Source organism: Chelonoidis abingdonii, chromosome 6, assembly GCF_003597395.2.
Source record: "Chelonoidis abingdonii isolate Lonesome George chromosome 6, CheloAbing_2.0, whole genome shotgun sequence".
Lineage (NCBI taxonomy): Eukaryota > Metazoa > Chordata > Testudines > Testudinidae > Chelonoidis > Chelonoidis abingdonii.
The window spans coordinates 91,730,029-91,742,170 of record NC_133774.1 but is presented as its reverse complement, the minus strand read 5'-3'; positions in this window follow the sequence as shown (position 1 = coordinate 91,742,170).

The window sequence follows — 12,142 nt, the reverse complement described above, 5'->3', positions numbered from 1 at the left end:
CTTATTTAACACAGAAAAGATCAATCAAACCTTGCTTGGCTGCAACTGCAAGAAAATTATTGTAGGTGATAGTCTCAAAATCCCTGGGCCCAGTTCTTCACTCCTGAAGTTAATGACAAAACAACCACTGACTTAATGGTGAAAGATCAAGATCCCTGATGCTAAAGGCTGATTGATAACTACTCAGTGGTCCAGAGGAAGGTGAAAAAGCTACAAGTCTCCTACCCTGTTGCCATCTTTCTACATCATCTTGCACAAAACATCAAGCGGTATAATGGAATGGATTTAACAGCTCCCTCTATGGATCATCTGAGAGGTATGAAAGAAACCAATTCTCATCATTTAATCAATAATGACATGCCAGTAAAATTCATGAAGTGCAGTTTGGGCACTGGATACCCAAAAATTTGCCTTGAGCACCAAAATGAGAATGGTAGTGAGGAGCTCTGCTCCTCAGGCATTACAGGGCTGCCTATTTATTGCTAGAGATAAAGCTCCTCTGTGTAGGAGACAGAAATTTCTCAGGGGCCAGTCCAAGACTATAGAACAAACAGCCACAGAAACTAAAGACCATCACAACATCAGCTGCAAGGAATGATGCATTTCTTTGACCATGTTTTTGCTAATATAAATATATAGTGCAGTGTATATATAATATATTACATTATTATTAAAAAAAACAGAGATAACCCCTCCAAAAAATTTTTTTCTTGTGAAAAAGAAGAGAAAGAAAGAACCACACATGGCAGATTCTACTTACATTATTCAATGCATTCCTGGTAGGATCTCATCTACTACTGTGATGAAGGCCATATAAGAATCTGACCAGAGTAGACAAAAAGATTTATGTCCCATGTCAATCATTTCATTTTTAAATACAAATCCTTCCTGAGGTGGCTGTGATCCAAACTGGTACTTGAAAATACACTAATGAATATATTTCATTTTAGAGAGAAAACAGAGTTTATGTCTAAAGTGTCAAAATGCAGTAGCAGATTGTATGAATTAATAAGCAAAATCCAGCATTATTGAAACTACACATGATAGTATCCAGCGAGGAGATGGGGAAACATGCCACAGCAGCCACAACACTAATAAATTATTTGAGAACATGAAATACATTAAGTTAAACCACAGTAGCTTTGTCCTCTAGAAGCCATTTCAGAGCTGAAATGAGGATTTAGTATTCATCTGTACTACCATCATCTGTTTAATCTGATGCATCTCAATTTACTACCCAGTGCCGCTTGGTATGAGTTTTCCATTTATACCTTTTAATTATCCCTCCATGTTAAGGTCTCATAATTTCTTACCAGGGTTTACCTTCACTGGGAAAACTGTCCCCCAGTAGGGTTTAACCAACACCAGCTGGTCAGTGTAGATCCATCGGTCCTGGCCAGCATTGTGTCAGCTAATTTAATTTCTCACAATTGTATTTAAACATGCCCAGTGTGAACACTCCATTATATTGCTACATGTTGCTGTACAGTTACAGGTGACAATGTTTGGATAAGATATTAAATAGAGGTGAGGGGTTCTCCTGCTTCTGATGGCTGTTGAAAGGGAAGTTAAAGATCCCATGGAACCTTTTAAAAGGAGTACGTTATAACCCTCATGTCTAGTCACCTATTTTCTCTCAGACTTAAAAAAAAATGGAATTATAATGTCCATGGCTGTATGTGAGTTATAGCTGAATGTACAAAAAGGATGATTTTTCAGAGGAGCTGAACACCTGCAGTTTCCATTGATGTCAGTTGGAGCTATGGTAATCAGCTCCTCTGAAAATCTAGCCCCACTTTGCTGATCTAATAATTGCTGTTACTGGACTGGTTTCTGGGTTTATGATGTCACTGCACTCCCAGTATCTAAATCACTGCTTTGGAAAGCTCTTTGACATACTTTAAGTATGGAAGGTATTATGTAAAATGAAGCTCCGTTAATCTCAGAAGCCTATAAAAATCTGAAATTAAAGCCATAATCCAGGGAATGGGCTAGATCAATGGTCCTTAATTTGTGGGTCAGGGCCAAAAGTTGGTTGTGGCTTGGCAGGGACTATCTTTGTATCTTCACAGTGCCTCTCACAATGGAATTCAGATCATCCACTGGTGTTCAGAAGTGCTACAGTAATGTTGATTATGATACTGAATTGATGATGAGTGAGTGAGTTCTGGGATTGCCGCCTTTACACACAGTACTGCTTTAACCTCTCCAAATAGTGGGAAAGCAAAAGGAGAGGAAACAGAACACTAGACTAGATGCCAAAATGCTAGAGGGGCCAAGAGCAGAGAAGATAAAATGTGAATTTTGTTTTTTAAATAGGAAGCTCATGGCAAAACCTAATAGGGAGAGGAATCTATAGTAGGAGCCAGGAGGGTGTGTGAGTGGTGGGAACCTTAATGATGAGAGTGTGAGAAATCTCTTTGTGGGACTGAGAGATTGAAGTGGAATTTGCCTTTAATAATTCAGAACGCTCAATGTTTTGTTCTCTCTTGTCCCATATCATGGTCTCTTGGCGGTCCATAAGACTACAGTCCCAGCGGAAGGCCCAGGCTGTGTTAGGATACCTGCTAGATGAAACAAACAAATGGAAAGAGAATTCATGAGGTTTTGTAGATTTGATTAATAGGACATGAGTCAATAACATTCATTTTATATGATGTAAATACTAGAGCAGAATGTTGTGTGACAAAGTTCCTCCTCTACCTTGGTGGGTCCTGCGCTTATTGGCAGATTTGCTCTCCTCAGTGATCTTCCCCACAGTCCAGATCAACTCCTCCTGTGTCTGATCAGGAGTTGGGAGGTTTGGGGGGGAACCCGGGCCCACCCTCTACTCCGGGTTCCAGCCCACGGCCCTATGGATTGCAGCTGTCTATAGTGCCTCTTGTAATGGCTGCATGACAGTTACAACTCCCTGGGCTACTTCCCCATGGCCTCCTCCAAACACCCTCTTTATCCTCACCACAGGACCTTCCTCTTGGCGTCTAGTAATGCTTGTACTCAGTCCTCCAGCAGCATAGCCTCTCACTCTCAGCTCCTTGTGCCTCTTGCTCCCAGCTCCTTACACGCACTTCCTCTCCTCTAACTCCTCCCTCCCTGACTGGAGTGAACTCTTTTTAAACCCAAGTGCCGTGATTAGCCTGCCTTGATTGGCTGCAGGTGTTCTAATCAGCCTTTCTGCCTTAATTGGTTCTAGCAGGTTCCTGATTACTCCAGTGCAGCCCCTGCTCTAGTCACTCAGGGAACAGAAAACTACTCAGCCAGTGACCAGTATATTTGCTCTCTACCAGACTCCTGTACCACGCTGGCCTGGGTCTGTCACAGTTGATAGGGAAACTTTTTTCATAGATGGAATCTATAACTAACTTCAATTTTGTGAAGGATGTCCTCGAGAATTTCAAAGAACCCAAGAGCACTGATACCATATTAAAAAGCAAAATTAAAGGCACCCTCATCTTTTTCTTTTTCTTTCTGTCTTTCTTTTTCTTTTTCTGAAAGATGCCAGATAGATAACATCTTTGAAGTTATTTTTAACTTTATTGTTAGTTATAATCACCTTAGATCTTATTTGTAAGACATTAGAGAAAAAAAAGATTTTCGATTTATGTATTTTGTGCATTTCACAATACTCTGTGTGTAGTGAGTTTAGTGTTCCTGTGCAAACTATAGTAATTTTTTGTGTTGTTTGTGTGGGTCGTCCATACAGCAACAGGAGAATGAAAAATATTTTAAAAGATAGGAAATATATTTGTAAAACCAGAAAAATTGGTAGAGGGATTCAGAGACAAGTATAGCACCAGAAATCACTTTTAAGGTATTATTTTTTAAACTTACTAGATTTCAAGTTGATAGTGTTCCTTTAACAATTTGTACTTCTATAGCAATTTCTACCTGAGGAGCTCCAAGTACTTAACAAACATTAATGAATTTAACCTCACAACACTCCACGTGATTGGCACTTTCTTCAACTTTTTGGAGAAATCAAATTACAGAGAGGATAAGTGACTTGCCCAGTCATGCTGCAAACCTTTGTCAGAACCAAAGAATCCAGACGTCCTGATTCCACACTGCTGTACTTTAACCACGTCATCATGAAGTCCTCTATCCACAGAACTGATGCATCATGGACAGTATCAAGGCAGGCTTCCAGACATTGAACAACCAATATTACTCTTAATATTAATCGGGAGAGCCCTTCTATATGGGGAAAAAAGATAATTCTCTCTCCTTGACCATTCAATTCTTTGTCACCCCCATTGAGGTGACAAACTGCCAACTAATGGCAATTTGTGGCAGTTGCTTGTGATGTAGAAACTTATCAGCTGGGAACTGGAATGAGACAGCTTACTCATTTCACTTAGGACACTCATAACTACTGTCGTTCAGTACTAATTCAGGTATTCTGAGGTTGAAAGGACTCTAAATGTCATGATTAATCCCCATCCATTTTATTATATGTAGACCTCCTAGAGGAAGGGGAAGAAGTAGTGCCTCCATCTTCTCTCTAAACGGAGTAAGGAAAGGCCACTTCTTCCCTTCAAGCAATACGATTCTGTCTGGAAAAAAATAAATAAAAAGATCCTCACTGTTACTCTGATTGTTTCAAGACATTGGTATTCAGTTAAATAGAGAGTTAAGAGTTGAGAGTGCAAGTGCATCTTTATGTGGATGCAAAACCCGTTTCTTGAAAGGTTGGATGAGAGACTCAGTGAAAGGGGTCCTTTGTGGATTTTCACTTGGGCTAATTTGGCTGTAGGAGTTTTTCTTCCCTTGCCTAACTAGAAAGGATTCCAATGGCATGAATGTGCCCTGGTGACTCGATAGCACCACTCTGTTAATCTGAAATATCAGGGCAAGACATATCACAAGCACTCAGGTATCAGAGAGGAGAAGCAGTGCATGGGGCATGACAGCACAGTCAATGTGATCGCACTAGTATAGGTTAATTTACCTCAGGATTGCTTGTTGCCTTGCTTAGCATGCAGTGAACCCATAGGCTCACAGAGTACCAGCCTGCCCACCAGCCCCCCATTAACAAGCCAACCCCCCAAAACAGGCATTTTCTCCCCCACATGGTCCCAATCTCACAATCCTTTTCAACTATAAGCAAAGTTCTTACTTCAGCTGGAAATGACAAGAAACTACTTTGTGGATAATTTAGCAAGTTAAATGAACTCATAGTTAAGGGAGATTGCATTGTAATTCCAAATGAAATGAGAGAAGAAATCCTAAACCTCATCCATGAGGGTCATCAGGTACGAACTAAATGTGGTGCATGGGCCAACCAGCCAGCATGGTGGCCACGCATCAGCAAGGACATAAAGTATCTGCATCCGAATGTTGCAGAAATAACAGACCAAACCAATGCAAGGAACCTTTAATAACAATACCTCTACTGGATAGATCTTGGAGGAAACTAACTGCAGATTTATGTGAATTCAGAGGACATCATTACCTGGTTGTAGTGGACTATTTTTGTAGGTATCTAGAAATAATGTACTTGAAAGACAAAATATGACACAGTATTATCAAGAAATTGAAGTGCACTTTTGCTCCTTTGGGTATTCAAGAACAACTAGTGATGGACAATGGACCACAATTCACCCCAGAGGAATTTAAGTAATTCCAAACTAAATATGATTTTGACCATATTATTAGCAGCCCGCATTGCCCACAAGTGAATGGAAACACTGAAAAAGCTATACAGACAGCCAAGAAAATCCTATAGCAGGAAGATACATTCCTTGCTCTGCTGAGCTATAGTTTAACACCACCAGCAGCTACTGGATATAATCCAGCACAAATCCTGATGGGAAGACAACTCAGAACTACTTCCTGACTCAAGTTCTTTTCCAATCTCCAAAGTGGCCAGACATGAAGAGAATAGCCAAATTAAATAAAAAGGCAAAAAGAGTCTATGAACTCTTTTACAACAGATGTCATTTAGTCAGAGATCTGCTTAGTCTATAATCTAATGACTGTGTTTGTATCAAACTGGATGGAGGAAAAGGATGAGGAATGCCAGCTGGTGTAAAGAAAAGGAATTAATCACCCAGACCATATGTGATTGAGGCTGACAGTGGAGAGTTCAAGAGCAATCAACAACATTTAGGGTTTGTTCCTCAGAAAGAACAATCAACAGAGCAAACTCTAGAGGTGGTAGATGTAGAACAAGAAGAAGATGACTCAAAGATTCCAAACTGACCACAGAGAGTCAGTGCAGCTGTGGACAGCCAGATGACCAAGCTGTTATAGGGTCAGGTTGTATAATTAGAAAGCCACTATGATTCAGAGATATCTGACAAAGTGATACATGCTGATCTTTAAAGACAGTATGATAATGGACATTTTGTAAGTGACAGGAATGTAAAACTTGAAGGGGGGGTAGAATGGAAAGCTAGACTGTATTTGCCATTACATGGTGGTTTGTGTAACATACCTTACCTGAGAGGAGCTCAGCTACACTTGGCAGTGCATTGAAGTAGCTCATGGAAGTCACACCTCTAGTATCTCTCTGTAAAGGAAGTTCTTTACGCCATCTATATCTGGGTATATGACGGTGTGGTTGGGTGGGACATATCAAGAAACCTTGGGTGTTTTGCGGGTCCCAAGTGGTGAAAAAGTTAAGACCCACTTCTATAGGTAAGTATTATATTTCCATTTAAAGACAGGGAAGCTGAGGGGACAGTTGAATAACTTGTCAAAGGTCTCACAGTGGCAGAACCAAATACAGATCCCAGATCTCCTTACACTCAGTCCTGTGTCTACCCACAGGAGCACCTGTGTCTTTGTTTTGGCTCAAGTGACCAATAATGGATGACAGTAGTTTTTTAAATGTGCAATTGTTTCTCTTTTTCCTGACTCTTTGGATGCATCATGAAGAAGAGACCACTCACCACCTAGAAGTAAAAGCGATGAAGGGAAAGAACAGTGAGGGCAGGAAAAAAACACACAGCAGGAACTTTGCACTGAATAAATATTGCACATTCCCCACCTTTTAAAAGATTTCCTTCATAAATTCCACATAGATGGTAATTGTGTTCGTCGTGGACACGAGAATATAAACTTTATTACACTGAGATACATGTAGTTAAAAGTATTTTTACAAAGAAATTTAAATGGTTTTTGTTTTGTTTTGTTTTTTTGGTCTCCAGATGGGTCGTTCAAAAGTGCAGGTTACAATGGTTTCAGTTTTAAAAGAAATGGGAAAAATAGTTGCGGAGTCAGTTCCTACAGAGACTACAGAAAGGAGTTGTCTGAAGGATAAAGTCTCTCCTAAAGTCTCGTCAGTTCTGCCTCTTATCTAGTAGTCACAGTTATGCCAAATGTCTTACCATTTTTTCATCAGAGAGCAGATAATAAGTCAAAGGCCTGGGCCAAAACAAACTCTCTGAAAAGATCTTATGAAATCATTTCTCTTTGCAAATCCATAAAAATCGCCTTGGATTCCTTATCAATAGAAAGGCTTAAAGAGGGTGCAGAAGTCGTTGAATTATGATGTGCTTGTTTTAATGAAATTCCACTCCTGCTGAGATGTTCCCTGCAGATTTTCCATATTTCAGCATGGGAAAGGTTTGAAGCTTTCCTGACGGTGCCAAGAGTTAATTGAAAACATTTCAGGATAAATTCAGCTCAGGGCCAATGCTGCCATTCCTTCATTATTCTTAACAATAATAGAGGAGTAATACAATTATTAATAGGCATCTTGTATCCTCTTAAAGTGGCAGTGTGTTTCCGAAACCGTGTCTTTCACATTCTTTTTCTTTTTTTTTTTTTAACAAATCTGAAACAAATGGGAGAATAGAAAACCTAGGAAAAAAAGCAAGCCTAGCTGATATATTATACCATTTATTACTTTTCCTTCACACTAAACCTTCAGCCACAGTTATTTATAGGCAGTTATTTTTAAAAAGTAAACTTGTTAGTCAAAAGTTTCCTCCATTTGTTTGTTTGTTTTTTGTTTTGTTTGGTTAGTTGGTTGGTAGGTTTATGTTTTTTGGTTTTTGTATTTAAAGTCCCAGCTTTAGCATGACATTAATGATTTTCTTTGTAAATGTGTGTGTGTATATCCTCTGCATTACACAAGGAATTTCAGACTAGTATAATATGAATAGAATAGAGCTACTAGCATGTACAAGGTAAAATTAGCTTTGAAATCATGATCCCTTCTAAGGATTTATGATTTTAGTATTTTGACACTTCAAATAAGAAATTGTAGTTTTCTCCTCCATAAATTAGATTGCCTTGTTGGCCAAGTGTTAGTTACCTATTATCTCCCAAGGTGAGCAATTAATGTCACCATTTCCCAGCAAACAGCATTTTGGTTTCATCGCTTTTTATTCTAGCCTTGAGCCTTGGCACTTTCACTAATGTTTTTGCAGTATTTATGTACTCTCATTAAATCAAATGTTAAAATTCAAATCTATCATGAGATACTATGTTAACATTTCAGAAATAATGGCATCATGCATACTTATGTTATTATAATCATATAGAACCAAAACAGACAATAAAATAGTTGTACACTAATTATTTCCAGATTTTAAGCAATCTATATTTCTGCCTCATTGTTAAATGAATGCTTAGACAGAATATAGAAGTGATAATTGAACTAAAGAAAAAAAACCATCCCAGTTAATTGCAGAATTGTTTATGCTGTAAATTTTGCCTAATTAAGGACCATGAGCTCAATTCAAAGACAACTGACATCAATGCAAGGACTTCTGTCAACTTCAATGGGCTGTGATTAGGTCGTTTTAGTAACATTTCAGGAGTCCAAAAGCCATATCTGATTTACTATAGTCATCCTTATTTTTAATGTAGGTCCTGCCAAAACAGACTATGGGCCAGATCTAAGCCCTTTTCGGCAACAAAAAGAGACTTAAAGCTGCCACATTGTGGGAGAATCTTCAGCTGCAGCGGACCTGGCAGAGCCCATTCTATGACACCCCCGCTTAGTCCCCTGTCATAGGAGAAGTTCCAAGGGTAGGAAGGGGGTATGGCTAGAGCACATTTTGTTTCAGCAATCTCCAGTGATGTAACAGCCCCAGAGGACAATGAAAAACAGGTGTAGTTTAGAGTAGCCCTTAGGCCTTACTCTGGAGTTAGGGGTCATGTAAAACTAAGTCCAGACTGGGGGCCTGCATACAGGTCCTTTGTTGCGTCCCTCTCAGCTGTCCTCAGTGCTTAGTGGGCAAATCTACAACTCCCAGAATAACTGTCCCTTTTCATTTGAACAGCAGTGGGCCACATTTGGCTTTGGGCTCCAGAGTGGTCACCCTTGGATAACATGTAGGACTAGGTGAATAATCAAAAACATTTCTGCAACTATTTGCTCAATAATATTAAAAATAATATTCCATTAGTCCCTTTTGTGTCCACTTTCTGAAAGCATTCAAGAAAATGAGCTTTGTTCCTATGAATGCTTGTGGAAAGCGAATTTTAAGCTGGCATAGCTGTGTATTTGCAGGTATACTTTATACAAGATGGCATGCTGCTTGATATAGGTGGAGGAGCATGGCTCCTAAAAGCCCTTGCCTTTGTTAGCACAGAAAGATTTAGAGAAACCAGAGAAAACCCAGCCCATACCCTTCCCACCTAGGCCCGAGCACCATTACAGTTATTTGTGAATGTGATAATAAAAAATTACACTTTAGACTCTACATCCAGTTAGTAAATCTTACAGTTTAGCCTAAGTTCTCCAGGAATGAAACCACAGGCAAAGCCTGTATGGCCCAACAGATAAATAATTTCTAAAATTCCCTAATTGTTTTTTTCTACTCCCTGTTTCTGAATCTTTGTCTTCACTAGAGAAATAACTTGTGTCTAATAACAATTGTTTTCTCTAACTGGACTCTAACATGTTTAATGTTTCAACAAAAAAAATGCTTTGATTACACTACGAATCATGCTAGATACCGTAGGTCTCCCCCCAGGGTTAACCTCATTAGTTCAAAGCCCCTGTGTCTTCTTCAAACTTTTCTTAATATAGAAGTTTCAATCTTTCAGAATAATGCCATGGGCCAATTTCTGCTGTTGTTTATACTGTTGTAAATCCAAAGTAACTCCACTGAAATCTAAACCCAGGTAACTGAAAATGGAATTTTATATCATAATTAAAGGCTAAATTTGTTGAGTAAATTGTTTGTGATGGTTATTTGCTCACCTCCATTCATGTGTATACCCTTTCGAGGCCTCCAGACACTGAAGGGCAAGACCAGGACACACAGGGATAGATCCAGTTTTGGGGTTTTTTTCCTTCCCTTGTATCAGGTACCTGTTTACCAATATACACCCACAATACATTTAGATGCATAAGAATTTATGGTGAGATTTTTAAAAAGTGCCTAAGTGAATTAGGGTCACAGGTCCCACTGAAACTGACTACAGTGTGATACCAAAAATATTTAAACATGTTTAGAATGACTTCTTTCAGCATATTGAAGGGACAAGGAGGGCTGCCCTTGTATTGGTGAACCTCAGTCCATCCTCTTCTCTCCCTGTGGGTACTAAGCACCCACTAATTTTTCCCTGGAGCACCTGTGGCGTTGACGCCTATGAGAGACAAATGTGGCTGCATCAGGAGCTCTTTAAGGATCTAAAAATAAAAAAGGAATCATACAAAAAGTGGAAACAAGGAAAAATTGCTACGAATGAGTGTAACAGAATAGCATAAGCATGTAGGGACAAAATCAGAAAGACTAAGACACAAAATGAATTACATCCAGCAAGAGACATAAAAGGTAATAAGACGTTTTATAAATAGATTGGAAGTAAGAGAATGATGAAGGAATGCATAGGCTGAAGCATTTAGTGCCTTATTTACTTCAGTCTTCATTTAAAAGATTAATTGTGGCCAGATGCTTAACATAATTAATATTAATAACAAGGGGAAAGACTCTCAGGCCGGAATAGGAAAAGAACAAATTAGAGAAAATTAAGATAAATTGAATGTAGTTAAGTCAACAGGGTCTGATGAAATTCACCCCAGAGTACTTAAAGAACCAGCCAAAGCAGTCTCTGAACCATTAGCAATTATCTTCGAGAACAGGTGAGATCCCAGAGGACCAAAGAAGGACAAATATAGTACCTGTTTTTTAAAAGATAGAATAAAGAGGACATAGAGAATTATAGACCAGTCATCTTAACTTTGATACCTGCAAAAATACGTGAACAAATTATTAAACAATCAGTTTGTTCAAACCTGGAGACTAAGATAATAAATAGCTAACATGTATCATTCAAGAATAAACCATGCCGATCCAATCTAATTTCCTTCTTTGATGGGATAACCGGACTAATGGTTGAGGAGAAGCAGTAGACATAATGTTTCTTGATTTTAGTAAGGCTTTCACACCATCTCACGTGATTTTCTCATAAGCAAACTAAGGGAATATGGTCTAGATGAAATTACTATAAAGTGGGTGCATAGCTGGTTGAAAGACTATTTTCAAAGAGTAGTTATCAATGGTTTGCTGTCAAACTGGAAGGACATATGAAGCGGGGTTGTCAAGGTATTATTCCCACTTTGAACTTTAGCATCCTGAAAGTGGGGATCTGCATGTACCCTTCTAAGCTTAATTCCTAGCTTAGTTCTGATAGCGCTGCCATCAACCAGAAATTCCAGTGCCTGGTACACTCCCTGTCCCCCCTAAATCTTCCCTGGGGGACCCAAGACCCAAACCCCTTGGGTCTTAAAACAAAGGGAAATAAACCATTCCCCCTCCTTTCCTTCTCCCAGACTTCCCCTCCCTGGGTTACCCTGAGAGATACACTGATCCAAACTCCTTGGATCCTAAAACAGAGAGGAATTAACCTTCCCCCGACCTCCTTTCCCCACACCAATCCCCTGGTGATTCAGACCCAATCCTCTTGGGTTTTAAACAAGGAAAAAAATCAATCAGGTACTTAAAAAGAAAGCTTTTAATTAAAGAAAGAAAAATTAAAAATTGTCTCTGTAAAACCAGGATGTGAAACGTTTACAGGGTCTTCAGCTATACATAGACTGGAGGGACTCCCTCCTCCCTAGCCTAAGTTACAAGTTATAGCAAACAGAGGTAAAATATCCTTCTAGCAAAATACACATTTGCAAGGTAAGAAAACAAACATAAAACTAATCCGCCATTTCTAGCTAGTACTTACTATT